The 15,859-nt window shown below is 41.1% G+C and overlaps 1 long non-coding RNA gene across 1 annotated transcript in view; it reads right to left on the bottom strand.

Moving 5' to 3' along the window:
• Positions 1-422: 422 nt before the first annotated feature.
• Positions 423-15,859, bottom strand: part of LOC120234538 — a 46,405-nt gene continuing 30,968 nt past the window's right edge. Inside the window, exon 3 of the long non-coding RNA XR_005529122.1 lies at positions 423-512. This is a non-coding gene — a long non-coding RNA (uncharacterized LOC120234538). The remainder of the gene's footprint in view (positions 513-15,859) is intronic.

The following is a 15,859-nucleotide window of genomic DNA, read 5'->3' as shown; positions in this document are numbered from 1 at the left end:
CTATCAGGTCACTGATTTTGTGAAATTCATTCTTGGCCTTAAAATCTAAGCCCCAGCAGCTTTAGGTGGCATAATCAACATTTAAGGGGGGAAAAAAGTACTCCTTATTTCCCATATGTGAATTCTGATCCTGGTGTGTGACTAAATTTCCTGTACCCCAAAGGGTTTGTATGTAAACAGGGAGGCTCTATGTATATAATAAAATCTATAAGACAGAGTGGGTCTATGAAAGTAAATGCAGACTGTCGTAATTTTGATCTCACTATCTCCCAAAGTTCTCAAAAGTGTTTTGTAAACTGCAAAGCAATACACAAACGTAAGCGGTGTTGCTATGGTTATTTTATTTTCTAAAATGCCTTTTTTTAAAAAAATGCAGAACTGATTTCTCTTGGAGAATTGGTTGCATGAAAACATCCGATGAGCACAGAAAGCTCTAGCTTTGTCACCCGGCAGTTGTCCAAGCGCTGTTTCCGTGGGTCATGCGTGTCCAGGATTCTTTGCCCTGAAATCCACTGTGAAGGCAAATTAGAGCTATGCATCATCTTAAAAATGAGCTTTGGAAACAAAACCAACTTGGAACGTGATGCTAACATTTTAAACGGTAAGATATACAAACTGAATTAATTAATGGGGAACTATTATTAGATGCAGGGTATTTCATCATACAATAACTCCTGTGTCCACACAAACAAGGCTTGTCTAGGATGGCTCATTTACAGGCTGGTACAGCTTGCATAAAAAAGGAAAAAATTAAACTGGGGGCTCTTTGAATATAGCATAGCGCTAAAAATCGCATTTACCACTACTTTTTACACCTACATTACCTTTTTCAAATGCTTAACTTATTTTTACTGATCAGTAAGCTTAGGCGATAAGGCTGGATTTACACAGTTGTTCTCGGAATGGGCTTTGAAAGCATCATGTGGTAATTTTTTCAAAAAGAAAAAAACTTGGTTATGGAGCCATAGACCATTGTCCTGAAGGAAAAGGAATCTGTCCGCGTTTCTGTTAAGGTGGTTAACCCGCAGGCAGAAACAACTGCTCAGGATATTTTGCAAATTTGCATTTACATTTGTTGATTCCATATTAAACTGAATAACCAGGCACATGGAAGGTAAAACCCTCTTTTAATTAACCCTCTTGGTGTGGGCCCATGTGATTAAATATGACGGAGCTGCTCCTGGGGTTTCTGCTACTGAAAATACTAACAATAATCATTTGTTTTGTTTTTATATTTAAACACATTATTGCATAGCTTGGTGCAGAGATAATTACCAATTTTATCTCCTGTGTTTTTCTAATGTTCATTAATAACAATAAAGGGTTGTAGGTTAAAAACTCATTTAATTGCCTTTATGTTAATGACATTATGAATAGCCTTAGCTACAAGATTCTAATTCTGTCCAGTATCCTCTTTCTCAGTGGAGCCCCGGGAGGGCTGCTCATTTTATCAGCATTACTGATTCAGAGTTTTTCCTTGCAGGTGGGTTTTTGTACATAATCAGAATTAATGCACAACACATTTTGCAAGGAATGGAGTAGAAGCACTTGGAATAAGTAATTAACTAGAGTGCCCAAGGAAATATGCCTGAGCATTTTTTTAGCATATTCATAAAACATTAAGAACAGTCATAAACACAGTAGAAACAATTTCCTGGTAATGTGCTTTTAGACTATTTTCTGGCTGCTTTTTTTTTTTTTTTCTCAAATTTCTCACATAGGGGAAAATTTTTTTTTTTTTTTAACTGAAAATCCCAAGGATGCAGACAAAATGCCCAATGTGTGGCTCTTTGGGATTAGATGTGCTTCTGGGCTGCTGCAACCATGTTGGCCGTCTCGGTACCATTTCCTTTCTCTTCCTCTGCTCCCAGCTCCATCACATACTTTATCGGGCAGGCAAAGGAGTGAACGCAGCTTGCAGCATTCCAAGAGATGTGGTTACCCACCTATTCCCAGTCTCTAGCATTAACCTCATGGCATGGGAGAGAACGCCCAGGAAGGAGGAGGGGGTAAGAAGGGCGTAAGAAGCAAAACACTGTTGTAGTGGCTGCCTTGGCTTACCACCCAGGCTGCCTCCCCCACCTTAGACTGACACACTCATTCCTTTAGCTCTTGATGGCTGACGGCTCTCAGCTGAGCCCCTCTCCCCAGGTCATCAAGGTCATGTCCCCCCTCCCCCACCCCCAAGTATCTATATCCAATGACAGGTCAGTAGGAGAATTTAAGGGTTTGCTCCCCACCATTCCCTCAAGATAAGATAACTGAGAAGGCCTTCCTGACATCAGAGTGCCCTGGAGGGCTGACTGAGGCCGTTGTCCTACATTCCTCATCCTTCCTCACAGATGATGTTCTGGAGAGCACTCTCTGATCAATCTCCTATGCACAAATCTCAGAGTCAATTTCCTAGCAACTTCACCCACAACAGGTAAGCTACAGTTATCAACTGACCCATCTCCATGCTGACTGGTGGACACTGAGGAAGCAGACACTCCTGGGTCTCTTTGACTTTGGTATCCTTTTATGGTGCTTTGGGCACAGAGCATGACCCCCTGGATGGTGCCAGGAGCCGGGTGAAGATACGCTGCCGTTACAGTGAGCAAAAATCATGTGAGCCTTAGAAGATGTTTGATAATGTTTTTAAAACCACAGACCTTGGAGTTAGAAGGCTGAGTTCACATACTGGCTGTGGTTTTTGCATAAGTTACTTAACATCACCGAACACCAGCTCCTTATTTTGAAAGTGGGGCTAATGGCACAGGTAATGTTTGTATGGTATTTACCCAGTCCCCACTAAGTTTATATGGAGAGTATGATTCTGTGGGTTTATTTAATTAATTTATTTATTTTTAAAGTTTATTTATTTGTTTGAGAGAGACAGAGACAGCACGAGTCAGGGAGGAGCTGAGAGAAGAGGGAGAGAGAAACGGTCCCAAGCAGCCTCCCGGAGGCCAGCACCGAGCCCGACACGGGGCTCAAACTCAGGAAACCATGAGATCATAACCTGAGCCAAAACCAAGAGTCAGATACTTGCCTGACTAAGCCACCCAGGCTGGTTTTTTCTTTTTAAGAGGTCAAAATATCAACTTAATTTCATTTATTTATTTATTTACTTATTTATTCATATTTTAAATTCCAGTATAGTTAACATACAGTGTTATATTAGTTTCAGGTGTATGAAGACTATGATTTTCAAATGCTGAAAATAATCTTCACCACAGCCGGACCAGTTTCTTCAAGACTGAGGTTTAAGATAGGCCTGGCTCTTAGGTATTCAACACGTAATCTAAATGGGAGCCCACAGAAGAAGGTGGCACAAACCTAGCACAAAGCTCTTGATCAAAGGAAGAACCAGAATATGCATAAGGTCCTGGGTGACTTAGAGCACATCCACATTCAGTTCTCCCAAATGCAGGTAAGGAGAAGTAGGCAAAGATATTGGTTTGCTAGATACCTGGAGGCTTTAATGCATTAGCTTATGGTATCCTCATAGCACCCTTAATTGCGTACTGTTATTGTGCCCATATTACAATTAAGGAAACTTAGGTTCAGAGAGTTTATGTAGCTTTCCCTAGGTTACACAGCTAAGAAGTTGCAAACCCAACCCTTGCCTTTAATGACACTTTATAACAGACTACCATGACTTGAAAAATCACTTAAAGTTACCCCAATATCAGTATTTCCCAGCCAATTAGATATCCTATTCTTTTTTAGTAAAAATACAAAAGACTCAAGTTCTATGATGATTTTAATATGAAGATGATTTTATGGTGGTACCTGGTGCTAATAGTATCTCACAGTGAAGTCACAATGTGTTGGTGCTTTAAAACATAGAGGCTTTAGGGGTGGCTCAGCTGGTTGAGTGACTGACTCTTGCTTTCAGCTCAGGTCATGATCTCATTGTTCAAGAGATCAAGCCCCACTTCCACCTCTGTGTTGACACTGCAGGGCCTCTTTCCTCTCTCTCTTCTCTCTCTGCTCCTCCTGAGCTTGCACACTCTCGCTCAAATAAATAAGCTTAAAAAAATAGAGGCCTTTCTTTGCCTATGGCATCATAACTTGGACGTATAATTCCCTTGGTCTTAAAATTAAAGATTGTGCTTTCAAAGCCCAGTGTAAGAGAGGTGGAAGTAATCATTATTCAAACGATGTCACATCAGATTTTGGTTAATCTACCTGTTCAAAAATGCATTGGGTACAAGAATATCATTTCCATATAATACTACAGGTCTGTACAGCACATGAAATTTTTTCAGATGATTTTACGCTTATGACTTCACAACAACTTGGTGGAGTGGTTATTAAGCACCATTTGATAGAAGATAAGACTTAACTTCTTTAAGGAACCTGTCCAAATGCCAAAAGTTCTCTTGGCAGTAGAGATGAGTCTAGAGCCCCATTCTTTAGACTTGGTATTACTAAGAACGTTGTCCTTGGGCCAGCAAAGTCAGCGTCGCCTGGGAGTGTGTTAGAAATGTAAGCTCTCAGGCCGCACTGGATCTACTGAATCAGAATCTGTCTTTTAACCAAGTCCCTGTAAATTTGTATGCATATGACTGTCTGGAGGCACTGTCTCATTACACTGTCTCAAATCCTCTCTCATCGGCAGTCTAGAATGTAAGCCCCTTGAGGGAAGGCCTGCATCTGGCTTGTCCACCAGTGTACCCTGAACACTTGCACAGTGTCTTCGCCAAAGTAGGCTTTCCATTAGACACATCCACGACTGTATTGTTGGGTAGTCTGGCCTGCCAGCCAGTTAGTATGTGTATCCCTTCCTAGAGGAAACGACAATTTTCCATGTTCCTGAAGGTCCACCATCAGCACAAAGGTATTTGCCTAGTTCATTTGAAAAAGGTAAAATCATGCTTAAAAGATATACTGAAGCCTGTGGTTTGCAGTCCTGTTTCTTAGCCCACAAAACCAGTGCCTATCCAGAGGGGAAACATTGTACTGTGTAATTATTTAAATGAAAACAACATAAATGAAGAGAAAGGGCTATTTATATCAAGTGCTACTAATTAAATGAGAAATAATGGGCCCTGCTGAGAAAGGATACAGTCGGAGAGAGAAGAAAAACTTCCTGCCAGCAAAGACTAGCAGACAATGGGACAGTTTTCCTAGTGGGATAATTATGACTCCTGGAGAAGATTGTCCGAGGCAGATGAGATAAGTACCAGGAAAGTGTAATGTGCTTCCAACCCTATTATCAATGATGCTTTCAGGCACCAGTTCCGGGTCACAGATTTTGAATACACTAAATGCTTAATTCAGTGCTGCCCTTTCACCCAAAAGATCTTGGGGTAAGAGAAGAATATGTGCACCAGTCCAGTGCTCCCTGATTTAACTCCTCACTGAAATACTCTAGGAATAAATGACAGGGGAGGAAATTACAATCCCACTTCGCTCCCCCACCCAGAAATTGATTTCCATTTCAAACAGCTGATAGAACCACAGTGTGGTCATCTGAAAGCTTGTGAAGTTAATCCTCCAGCCCCCTGCATTACTTTTTTTTAAAGATCACTCTGAACAAATTATTTTAGAAACAGGAGATTGGTGGTGTGGAGGTAAAAGTCTCCTATTCAGAAAATCAGTACAGATTGAGGTATCATAAGATGTTGATTTATAGGCTGCTGCGTTGAAAATGACTTGCTTTCTCATTAGTCAGACCTGGTTGATGGCTATGAATAAAATAAGACAAATAATTTAAAACATATACTTTCAGAGTATGCTTGACTTCCAATTTGTCCTTGGAAGATTTGAGGCCTGAGTAAAGAAAGATTCACAGAGAAGTCGAAAGACTGCAAGTCACAGAGACCACAGAGCAATGCCCTTAAGAGCTCAGGCTCTGGAACAGAATGACCTGGGTTTAAACTCAGCTGGAGCCCAGTCTTTCTGGCACCTCATCCACGCACTTCATTCCCTTAGGTCCTATGTTCCTTACCTGTAAGGTGCAGGTAACAATAGAAACTACCTCTGTGGTGGGCGGGAAGAATAAATGGCATAGTTCCATTCCATAAATGGAATACACATCGCCTGGCAAGTTCTGCTCTCAGGAAATGTTACCTGCTTTTGCTCTGCAAACAATAGCTTCTATTGGAAAATACTTCCAATTTTACATATGCTTGTCACATACCTTTTATGGGATTGAAGCAGGGAGGATTGAGAAAGGCTATCTAGAGTCCATTTCTTGCCTTCAGTGAGCTTACAGACTAACTGGGAAGATGATGTGAGAATATGAAACTATTAAGGAAAATGGAGAGAGAGCTGGATGAAAGTCAAGTGAGAGATGGTGGCCAGAGAGGAGGAGAGAGGTGAGGAGGGAAGAGCCGGCAGAGACTAAAAGTATGAACAGTGGTGAAAGGCTTCAAGGAGAAATAAACTCGACTGAGGCAGGGTCCTGGGGGGCATAGGGTTGTTGAGAAGGTGATGAGCTGTACGGCCATGGACTTTTACTGGATCTGCTATTGAACTACCCTGGTTGTCTGACAGGATGCTAGGATATTTCCTAGGGAGTACTTCTGATAAGCTCCGGTGGCTTGTCTCTATGACAGCCTATAAATTATATTCGTAGTGGCTCTTGGACAGGATACCCATTCATCCATGTTTACTGAGCATATGATATATGCTAGGCACAGGGGATATGAATATGACAAACCATGCCCCAATCTTTAGAGAGCTCATATTCTACTGGCAGAGATATAAAATAAGCACATCAATACAGAATATCAGTAGAGGTCCAGCAGGGCAAGAAATGGTAGGTGACTATATAGAGTGGCTGGGGAGGCCTTTTTGAAGGTATGACCTATGAGCCCAGGCCTGCAGAGTAGAGGAAGAGTGTTCCAGGTAGAGGGGACAGCAGGGGCAGCGGCTCCAAGGAAGGATTGCATTTCCCACTTGGAAAGAAGGCCTGTGCCACCATAAAGGAGGGAACGTGGCCACTTGAGTGCCGTGTAGCTTTCTCCCATAGTACTCCAGTGATGTCTGCCAAATGGCACACTAATGAGCAAGTAAAGTTCAGAATCATTGATCAGACTTCCACAAGTAAGCTAAAAAATTGAGGTGAAAGGATACTAGCGATGCAGTTGGCATTTGCAAGCTGATGAACTCATTTTTCTTCAGAACACCAGGAAGTTTAAGACGTGTCTGAATGTATAGGCTAGAGTTCAAACTGCGGCCTTCATTTGAATTATTTTCCATTTTCTACTTGCTAAAACCCCAATGATGATTAGTATTTAGTGAAATTACTTTGTTTGGTAAAAATCCATGAAACAGGTGTATTTCTGGATAAGAGTATATGAGCGCAATGTGCACTGGAACCTTCCTCTTAGGACTTCCCCCCGAATAAAGCCACATTATTGTCTAACACCAATAATTCAAGTGACAATGTGTTGTTGCAGGTCTGTTAACCTGAAATCTTGAACCAAATCTGTCAAAAGTTTTCTTTTTTTGCAAACTGGCTAAAACGTTTAGTGGCAGGGGGAAAAAAATGCCACGGAAGCATTATGTTAAGAAACCTCTGTTTCAACATGAAGGAGGAGTTGTTTTTATTTAATAATCTCTGCCAACAGTCTGGTAACACGTTCCAATTTCGATTTGCCATTTTCTTAAACTGTGCTGATAAAATGTAGACATCTAACATGCAAACAATAATACTTCAACCTCCTCACTAGAGAGCGAGAATAAGTATTGATATGCATGTATAAATGGTACGTTCTTCAACTTCTTGATTCCTTAACCTTTCTGTGGAAAAGACTCTTGGGACGTTATTGAGGAAAAAGTGGTTTTTCCTTCCAGATGGATTTGTTGGTGAGGGCAATATTTTTAGTTATGCCAATAAAATGAAAGGGAGACAGAAAATCAGGCAACTACCGGAGTGGCTAGTGTGGGACTATTACCAAGGCAGAAATGAGGCCAAAGAGATGATAAATGGGTGTCTCTCATCCACTCCATCAGCTGAAGCCTGACCTGGATCTTCTTTTCCATCTGAGCTCCAGGCAAGCCACCATTATTCACAGCAGCACTTAATAGTGGACATTAACTTAGCCCTCCCCGAAAGGGCTGACCTGCAGTCTACACTCGGTGCTTCTCCAAACTGTAATCACTTGCTCACTCGGTAATTTTATCAAATAGCATGCACCTTTTCAAGCCACTTATTGGCCAATTAAGTCAAGTTCTCACTGAGGGGGTCCAGCTGGCTTCAAGTTATCTAAGATGAATTGATTGAAGACATTCTGCAATCTATGAACCCAGTTTAATGATCTAGGTGATAATACTTGTAATTCTTCTCAGTCAGGGGAATTTGCTGCAGCTGTTGTCGGCAAATCCATGTTCTGATACACTGAAGCACCAGAAAAGCATTAATCCGCCCTCAGAGTTCCGTAGCGATGGCTGCATTGTGAAAAGGGAAATTTAAAATTCACTCGGCATCGCCTAGTGAACACAATCTTTTTGTTGATGTGTTTTTACTTTATCCCACTGCAAATGTTGTTTTTTTAAAGGTAGAATATGGGGAGAATACATTATTGATAATACTTCATCAAGAATAGTGAATTGCAAACAAATGCATGAAACAAAAAAAAAAATGCAATAAACAGCACGTCAAGTGTTTGAGATACAAAAAGCACTGCTTTAAGGTAAGAACATGGTATTTTCTAAAATGTTGGGGTGGGGCTCCAAGCACTAAAGTCATTATTTTTATATGAAGTGTTTTGTGGAAGTCAGAAATAGTAAGGGTTTGTGCTCCCACCCCCTGGATTCATGGCTATTGAAGTGATAATGAAGAAGTGTCATACGGTGACAAGGGCCTTCAGTGTATCTCCAAACACTTTTCTGCACAGTGACATATTTTTAAAAAGTAATCATTAAATAATTTGCTTGCTTGCTTTCCTATCTGTGCATTTGTTCCCTGAGACGCTGAAACGTTAATTCTCCTCCCTATGAAGCAAATACTGTAAATAACACTCTGAAGGTTTGTCTGGGTGTTGCAAATTCAGAATACTTAGGAACACTCTTTCCTACGGTGGTCTGTGAAGTTTATGTTTACAAACTGAAAAGCTGGTTTTGATTTTCTTACGAAAGTGGCAGCTGTGATATTAATTTACGCTGTGCTGAGGAGCTGCCGACCCTCTCTTTCTGGAGAGTAGGTTCCTTTCCCTGAGAGGTGTGATTGAACTTGGCTTTGGGGATGTGTGACTTTCTGGGAAAGGCTGGTGCTTTTGAGAAGATTTTAAATTCTTTTCAATGATGCAGGAAACAATGGACTCAGAAGGATATATCTTCAAGTACAGTGTAGGCTTTGGTGGGAAAACATCACTGGATCATGGCCATACTTTACTTCCAAGGGTCCAGAATTCCTCTGGACCCAAGTAAAGAGCAAGAAACAAGGAGTGACATTTTTCTTTCATTTTTCTAACCAGGACAAGGCAAGGCCAGGCAGAGCTCTGAGGTCTGATATGAAACAAACAGTTTTCTCTAGGAACAAAATATCTGATTATTCCAAGAACTCTTTTCTGCATTTTTTGGCCCCTATATGCACCCCTCCCCCGCTTTGTTGATGGGTTAACATAACTTAAAGTGTTCTATCTACTATAAATCAAAAATCTTATCCAAGTGAGATTAACTAAAATAACTAATAATCTCTTGCCACAAGTCAGACACTGGTTCTAAGAACTCTACATGAATTAAAACTCAGTTCTCACAACAACTTAGGAGGTCAGTGCTATTACCTTTATTTTTCAGATGAGGAAACAGAAGAACAGAGAAGTTAAGTAATTTGCCCAAGGTCCTACAGCTAGTGAGTGCCAGATCTGGGGTCTGAACCCAGTAGGCTGGGTGTAGTACCTGTGTTATTACTGACTATGTACTGCCTTTCTGACTTCTCATAGGTCCAAAGCTTCAGCTTATCTCTGGTTTTGCCTTCCAGCCCAGGCCCATGATATCTCCCCGGGGAAAGAATTACAAAAGAGCAAAAGGACACTGATGTCAAAACTAGCAGAAATGAAGTGCTTGTCTTCAGGAGGCCTTACCCCAGATCTATTACTTGGGGCCTATCTAACCTCCAAAGAGCTCAAAGCACTCAGAAAGGTACTTGAGTCAGCAGTATGTTAGCGAAGTGTCAGAAGAGTAGATATCTTGTTCTTTTTTTAAATATTTTTTATTTTTATTTATTTATTTTTAAATGTTTTATTTATTTCTGAGAGAGAGACACACACAGAGAGTGAGCAGGGGAGGGTCAGAGAGAGAGGGAGACACAGAATCTGAAGCAGGCTCCAGGCTCTGAGCTAGCTGTCAGCACAGAGCCTGATGCGGGGCTTGAACCCACAAACCGTGAGATCACGACCTGAGCTGAAGTCGGACGCTTAACCGACTGAGCCACCCAGGCACCCCTCTTTTTTTTTTTTTTTTAAAGAGATCAACATAAAAAGCAAAATGTCATGTTGACCTTGAACTCATTTCTCCAGGATCTTAGCCTGATTTCTCCTTTGGGTCCATTTTATCTCATTGAAACATGAATTAACATGATCCTTTCCATACATATTCAGATTATCTTGGGGACAAAGAATCTCTTTCATCTAAATCTAGCACTGTTCAACTGCTGAAAAAAGTTAGGTCTTACTATGCAGGTGAAGATCTGGTATGGGGACAGAGATGTAAGAAAGGGAAAAGCTAAATACCATATGCAAATTATCTATATCTTTGTCTGAACTTTACAGATGAGGAAACAAAGGCTAAGATCACATGCCAACTTTTGTTTTTTTACTACCTAGGGTATCAACAAATTATTCAACAAATAAAAATGTTTTACAATATGAAATTATTTTCATTGAGCATTTATTTTATTAATGTTTATTTATTTCTGAGAGAGAGAGACACAGAGCATGAGCAGGGGAGAGGCAGAGAGAGAGGGAGACACAGAATCTGAAGCAGGCTCCAGGCTCCGAGCTGTCAGCACAGAGCCCGATGTGGGGCTTGAACTCACAAACCACAAGATCATGATCTGAGCTGAAGTTGGACACTTAACCACCAGAGCCACCCAGGGTGCCTGAGCATTTATTTCTTTTAAAATATACATGATCTCGGGGCGCCTGGGTGGCTTAGTCGGTTAAGCGTCCGACTTTCGCTTAGGTCATGATCTCACGGTTCGTGGGTTCGAGCCCCGCGTCGGGCTCTGTGCTGACTGCCAGCTCAGAGCCTGGAGCCTATTTCAGTCTGTGACTCCCTCTCTCTCTGACCCTCCCCTGCTCACGCTGTCTCTCTCTCTCTCTCTCCTAGAAATAAATAAAACATTAAAAAAAAAATTAAAAAAAAAATATATACATGATCTTGGGGCACCTGGGGGCTTAGTTGGTTGAATGTCTGACTCTTGACCTCAGCTCGGGTCCTGATTTCACAGGATTCTGCATGCTGACAGCATGGAGCCTGCTTGGGATTCTCTCTCTTCTTTTCTCTTTGTCCCTCCCCCATTCTCTCTCTCAAAATAAATAAACTTTATGTATATATATATATGTATATATACACATGTATGTATATATGTGTGTATATATATATACATATATATATATATACACACACATGATCTCTGTTAGAGTTTCATAGGTTTACAGCCTCTTGTTATATACTCACATGGCCCTCATACTTTACGTCTTAGCATTAATCACGGTTGTTATTAATTAATGCATATATCATTGCTTTTTTAACTTTGATTTCCTACCCAGAAAATTCGACAAGGGCAAAAAATGTGACTGTGGTTTTCACTCCAATATTCTCAATGTCTAGGTACACAGTAGGTGCTCATATATTTTTATTGAATGATATAAACGAATGATTGAGTGAAATATTTTTTGCGATCTACTAAGAGTAAAACAATGTTTTCCTTTAATTCGATAAACTTCAGAGCAGCTTCAGTGCATAGCAAGATTGAGCAGAAGGTACAAAGAGTTTCCATACATACCCTGTGCCCACACATATACAATATCTTCCACTATAAACTGAAACTGTTTTTCTTTTAAAAAAAATTTTTTTAACAGTTATTTGTTATTGAGAGACACAGAGGGATCGAGCATGAAGGTGGAGGGGCAGAGAGAGAGGGAGACACAGAATCCGAAGCAGGCTTCAGGCTCTGAGCTGTCTGTCAGTTCAGACAGGGGCTCAAACTCACGAACCGCGAGGTCATGACCTGAGCTGCAGTCAGACGCTTAACCGACTGAGCCACCCAGGCGCCCCTGAAACAGTGTTTCTGAAACTAAGAGTGAAACAGTTCTGTCTTGGTTCCTAGTCCAATTGATGTCAAATGTAATAGCTGGAGAACAACAAAGAACCTCCCCAAACAGTGCCTTAAATAGAAGGTTGTGGGGTACCTGGCTGGCTCAGTCAGTAGAACATGCAGTTCTTGATCTCGAGGTCATGAGTTCTAGCCACAGGTTGGGCATGCAGCCTACTTAAAATTTAAAAAATGAAAACTAAAATGGAAGTTTGTTTTTCTCTCAAAGAACAGTCTGTGTGATTCAGGCTGGAGGGGTAGCCCTGTTCCACAAAGCCAGGGTGGATCTGCCATCCCCACCATATGGCTTCCAAGGCTGCTCAAGTTGTCATCATTTCCAGCTGGTAGGGACAGTGATGAGCCAAAATCCAGCATGTGGAGCCCTTCTTCCGTTGGAGACGACACAGAGGTTGTACACATCTCTTTCTCTCACATCCCATTATCCTAAACTGCAGGCCCATAGTCACTTCTAGCTGCCAAGGAGGCTGGGAAATGCAGTTGCTAGCTGGGTGGCCATGTGCCCAGAAATATGGAAAAGATGGATTTTGAAGGACAGCTAGTAGTCTGACACACCCAGGGATGGCGAATGTTTATTAAAACAGACAACCCAATGAAATTGAAATAAGAGGAACTAAAGCCTTAAAGCTCTAAACTTCAAAGATCTCAGTAAGCTCTTCCCCCCAATAAAAGCCACTTCATTGGTCACAGGAGTACTGGACATGCAGGAAAGGAATGGGGTTAGAACAAGAGGAAGGTGAGCATAAGACTAGCAGAGCAATGTGAGGAGCTAGTTCTTTGCTATCAGTCAATCTCTGAATCCTACCTTTCCCTTTCCAATAAAGAAAATGCTATTTATAGGCAGCCTCTAGGGTAAAACTCAGTGACTTCAGCCTCTTGGTAGTCATATTCTTGGAAGTCCCCTCCCCTTGAGTGTGGGCTGGATTTATTGATTTGCTTCTAACAGATAGAATATGTCACCAGATTAGGGTCTCATCGTGGGACCCCTTTCTCCCACTCACTTGCTCTGAGGGAAGCCAGCTGCCACACTGTGAGCTGCTCTATAGAGAGGTCCGTGTGGCAAGGGCCCTCCAGGCAACAGTGAGAAACTGAGGTCTCCATACAATTGTCTCTGAGAAACTGAATCCTGCCAACAACCATGTTAGCAAGCTTAGGAGAAGATTCGCTGCACATTGATCCTTTGTATGAGACCACGGCCCTGGTCCCCATTAGACACCTTGAGTCACAGGCACCCAACTGAACAGGACCCACATTCCTGATCCACAGAAACTGTGAGATAATTAATGTTTATGGGCTTAAGCCATTAAGTTTAGGGGTAATGAAATGACTAATAGAAATAGACGGTCAACTAATTTCAGCACTAAGTAACTAATACAAAAGCCAAGCACTAGAATATAGATTCTAATTGTCCTACAATTTTCTAGTAGTAATTTTGTGTCATGATTATCCTTAAATGGCCTAATTAACCAAGACTATAATTTAACTCACTGGTCTTGGGACACCCAGGGGTCCCCAAGATTCTTTCAGGGAATCGATGAAGCCAAATTTTCTTTTTATAATACTACTGAAGTTGTTTTTTGCCTGTTTCACTCATTCTCTCATGTGTGTACAGTGGAATTCTCCAAAGACTGCATGATATGGGGTAAGATTGTTCTTCTGACAATTTATGGAATGTGGCTTATGTAATCTTGTGTTTTCTAGAATTTTGTAGGTAGTAAAATTTAGACTATAAACACATGCATTTTCTGAGATCAACTCGGTTGTTCTCAGTATTTCTGTGCTTTAAGTAGCTATCTTCAACCATACCTGGTATAGTCTCTGTAACCTCAATATTGTCCAGTGAACTGTTATTTTAAAATCCTAAGGTTTTCCTTGCATCTATGCAGAAATACAACAAAAAGTACACTCATGTTGTCTTGTTTAGCAGTGATTTTTAGAATTTTTTCAGTTTAATTTTCAGTATGCTAAGTTTTGGATAGCTATAATCCCATAAACAACATCTCTTTATATTCTCAATAATTTTTAAGAGTGTGAAAGGGTTGCAACACCAAAAAGTTTGAGAATTGCTGGTTTAATCCATCAGTTGACAAATGGAATTGAACCCCTATCTGTGTTCAGCATTGTGCTAGGGACAATGAAGGGCATAAATGTGTGTGTGTGTGTGTGTGTGCGCGTGCGTGTGTGTGTGTGTGTGTGTGTGTGTAACATTTTCCCTTACATTCCTGAAAATCTAATTGTTGATAGCAGCCTAATTTGTTGTCTGAGATACATATTGCAAAGCTAAATATTGTAGAAGAGACCATACATTCAATAGAAGTATATGGAAGGGAGAAGTTGGGAGGGGGGCAGTGTCATTGGGCAATGACTAATACCAGAAGAAAGGCATTTCAATCCTCCTAATGAGAACCTTCATGAAAATGAAGAGAACATATGGAGAGAAGACAGAGGAAAAGTGTATCATTGAGGGCAGCAGAAAAATAAAGCCAAGTCTTCAGCAGTTCTCAACTATATGCCAACTTTGATCTGGGGAACTTCCATGGGAATTCTGTCTGCCAATGACATTCCACATGGGTCAGTGACCATTGGCATTACCCTCAAAGGGCAGGCACAGATGTGACCTACACTTCCCTTAAGTAGGACACTTGGACTCCTGTGTCCTGTAAATGCAACTTCAACCTAATTGAAATCCATACTCAGAATTTTGAAGATGTTGCCAATGTTATGCGTGTGTGTGAGGTTCAAGGTGGTTTTCTATTTGGAGGCTATCCGGTGAAAAGAAGAAAAAAGGAATTTTATTGACTTGGGCAAAAGATGCCACTGCTTCTGTGTGGCCAGTAAGAATTAGAGGACTTGGGCTGTCATCTACTGTGCTCAAGTGTGGGAACTTCCAGTAGCTTCAGGTCTCCGATTCTCAGTTCCACCATCTGTAGAAGGGAGATGTTTGCCCTGCATACCTTACAATGTGACCGGAGTGATCATAGAAGAGAATTTGTGTACAGGCACATGGGAAGCCATATCTAAATTTGCAACCATGGTAATCCTAATAAAACAGCTAACATGTATTAAACACTTACCTCATGCTAAGCACTGTTATAAGGATTTTCCTCACATTATCTTGATAACTCTTAAGTACATTTGATGGTATTAAACTGTAATGTAATATTGACAGCTTCATTGAGGTCAGTAGATTCATGGCACACAAAAGTATGTCATAACAGTAAATTCTTAAAAACAAAGACAAGAAACGAGAATTCCTACTTACTAAAAATTTCCTTAGTTCTCGGACTGCAGGAAGCAGACCCTGTCCTAGGTATATCTGTGCCTTTCTCTAGAAAAGGTAGGTGTCCAAGGTATAGTTTGTAAATTACAGTAAAACTTCCCTTAGCGGAGAGGCAAAATTTTGTCAGAAACCTTGTAACCAGAGGGGTTCATTCTAGGATATTAAAAGGGGGATGGAGGGGAGGGGTACCTGGGTGGCTCAGTCATTTAAGCGTCCAACTCTTGATTTCAGCTCAGGCCATGATCTTAAAGTTTGTGAGATCAAGCCCCATGTTGGGCTCTGTGCTGACAGTGAAGACCCTGCTT

Source organism: Hyaena hyaena, unplaced genomic scaffold, assembly GCF_003009895.1.
Source record: "Hyaena hyaena isolate Hyena2069 unplaced genomic scaffold, ASM300989v1 scaffold_111, whole genome shotgun sequence".
Taxonomy (NCBI): Eukaryota; Metazoa; Chordata; class Mammalia; order Carnivora; family Hyaenidae; genus Hyaena; species Hyaena hyaena.
Note: the sequence above shows the minus strand (reverse complement) of the source record. Positions and strands in the feature narration are given on the sequence as shown.